The following is a 2999-nucleotide window of genomic DNA, read 5'->3' as shown; positions in this document are numbered from 1 at the left end:
TTTACAAACCTGATCTTTCTGTCCCTGTCTATGGATCCAAAGAAGGATTTAAAACTTTCCCATTGAAAAGACACTTATTGTTTCAAAAATACTGGAAAGTGGATGAATTTCCCAAACGATGAATCAACCAGTCAAAAAGCTACTGAACAAGTTCTTTTCTTTCTTATGAAAGCCAAAAAGGGCAACTACAAAAAAATTACAACTCTATTCCATTAACTATTTAGCAACATCAAAGTTTTTCCCTGCTTTAATAACACAAAATTTAATCTTTAAAAAAAAAAAAAAAAACACTGCAAAATGTTCTTTCAAAGTGCTACTAAGTATGCTAATGCATTTGATTCAAGAAATGCATTTCCAAATACATAAATAAATTAAATCAATGAAGTAGAATCTATGTCCCTACCTTGCAAAGTATGGAATCCATGAATCTCGGAGCCCACGAGTTGGTCTGCCGCCATTGCAAGCTGAACTCCTCCGAAGTAGTTATTTTCTCAGACACCTTAACTCACAATTCTGCACCTTAAGTCCACCGAAGTGCATTTATATGAAAATAAGTTCACGTAATACCGCGTCGAAAGAAATTGGAAAAGTATTAATTTGTTTAACGATAATTGCGGGGTTTTTTTTTTTTTTTTTTTTTTTGTCTCCATTTCTGTGTTATACTGCGTACACGTGGTGAACCAATCCCGCTGACTTTGTAAAGACGACTAGACTAATGGGCCAATCTGTGAACGGCTCTGATTACTTAAAGCTATGATCTCAAATCTTGGTTAAAGATTTCACCTTATAGTTCAACGTCTTATCAAATAGACCCCTTAGTTTAAAAATCATCGCAGATGAAGCCTTCTGCCAACAAAGTTAGTACTTCGGAGAAAAATCACTGAGTGAGAGAAATCACTCATTAACATTACAGTGTAAATACAAGCCAACAACGAAAATACATGATCTGAGATTTCTACGATCACAAAATATTTTAGTAGCATCATCAATTATTGATCGAGTGCTTCTAACAGTATTCTACCAACTAACCAAACCCGATAATGTGAGACATTCGCTCGGCATCTTCATCCTAACGAATTATCTCACTCTAAATGCGGGCAACCTACTAAACCGCAAATAACTGCATAAATTTACGACTTAGTAAACAAATATTATAGTTGAGTGTGCAATAAGCTTATGAGTTACAATTTACATCATAGAATAATAAATATGGATTTTCACAAATATAATAGGTGTTGCCTCTATTATTACAATAAAAATGTAGTTTAGTTTAAAGAGACATGTGCATAATCCTAGCAACAATTACCAATATTTTTAATGCAAATAAATAATGCTTTATAACAAGCCATAACTATTATCCGTATAAGTCAATTCAAGCCCTTAGCCCTTTCTTCTTAGGGTTGGTGCCATCCTAAAGGACCTATAATACAATATCGGTGCCCCGATATTGTACGCTACTATTCGCCCACTTACAACCCGATCGAGTCCAATCTCGGGTGACCCACGCTACTAATAACGTATATCCTGTAGTGACCTATCATTTAAGCATAGCTGTGACGGTTACGAACAACCATTGAATTCAAGGCTCTTATAAACCATAAACATCTTTTGACAGGAGGGTCAAGCCTATATATTAAGCTCATTACCATTATACCGCACGTATTTGTGTACCATATTATATGATGCAATCATTATTCATTAGTTAAATCATTTATTCATAACTTCAAAAGTAATAGACTCATAACATACGTATGCTTAGTCAACTAGCATATAATACATTTTATTTAAAACAATTGTAAGTATTTACTTACCTCTTCTACTCACTCAAATCATCGGATATCTCGAACTCTTGCTACTGCGAAACATATTCTAACATTACACAGTACCTAAAGAACCCATTCCATGCATTTAAAATCCTAGTTGGGAGTTAAACTCGCTAAAGCATCATAAAAACCCTAATTATCCATTATGGACACTGTCAAATGCTCGGTTCATTATAGTCAAGAGTTCGGTCAACAAGTGTCAAACTTTCGATGGGTACTAGAATGCATGCAAGATTCCTATTTCTTACCAAACACGTAGCAAATCTCATCCTAAGCTCCTAATTGGTTAATAAAAACATGTCAAACTACATCATTTTGAAAAACAAGAGTGTGCCCATATCATTTTGAAAACTTTTTTGCTTTTAAGGGAGATATTTATATAAATTCATCATGGCACATTAAAAGCTTGTAAAAAGCATGAAAATCATATGGTCAAAATATAAATAACATGGAAACAAGCTTAGGGTACCAAGGCTTACCTTGTAGATAAGGGTGTAAATGAGCCAAACTTGGGTGAGCTTCTATTGTCGGAGCTTGACTTGTTTAAGTTTGTGTCTGGCTCGAACTTGACACGAGGCTAAAAATTGTGTTCGAGATTAGCTCGTTAGGGTTGGATTCATGTAAAGCTTGAACTCGAGTTTGAGAATTTTGGCCAAAACCCAAGTCAAGAGCACATCACACGTAACTATTATAGTATAATTAAAAATACCTCATTATAATAATAAAAATTCATTATATTATTATACTATGAGTACATTATAATGAAAAATAATTCCGGTTTTAATAAAATTACGACGCGTATAATCGCGTGGAAATGGAAAGGCAAGTTGTTTAAACGATAATCGATCGGGTTGTTTTAAAAATAAATAAATAAACGAAAGAGTCAACAGGCCAATGGTGATGTTTTGATAATCCTTTTAGTTTTCTTTTTTAAGAAGTTGTCGGTTAATGTTTTGACTTTTTATAATAATAAAAAAAAAAATTAAAAAAAAGGGAAAGAATGATGAGCAGGCCAATTGATTCTCCAGTATAAAGAGTTCACCTAATCTTATCTGTATTCAACTTCAGATTGGTTGATTTTTTTTTTTTTTTTTTTTCTTAGTGTTAAATAATAATTTAGGAGAAAATTCACTTTACTTTCCTGAAGTTTCAGGAGTTTTTCAATTCGAATCTCAA

Source organism: Corylus avellana, chromosome ca6 (genome assembly GCF_901000735.1).
Source record: "Corylus avellana chromosome ca6, CavTom2PMs-1.0".
Taxonomy (NCBI): Eukaryota; Viridiplantae; Streptophyta; class Magnoliopsida; order Fagales; family Betulaceae; genus Corylus; species Corylus avellana.
Note: the sequence above shows the minus strand (reverse complement) of the source record.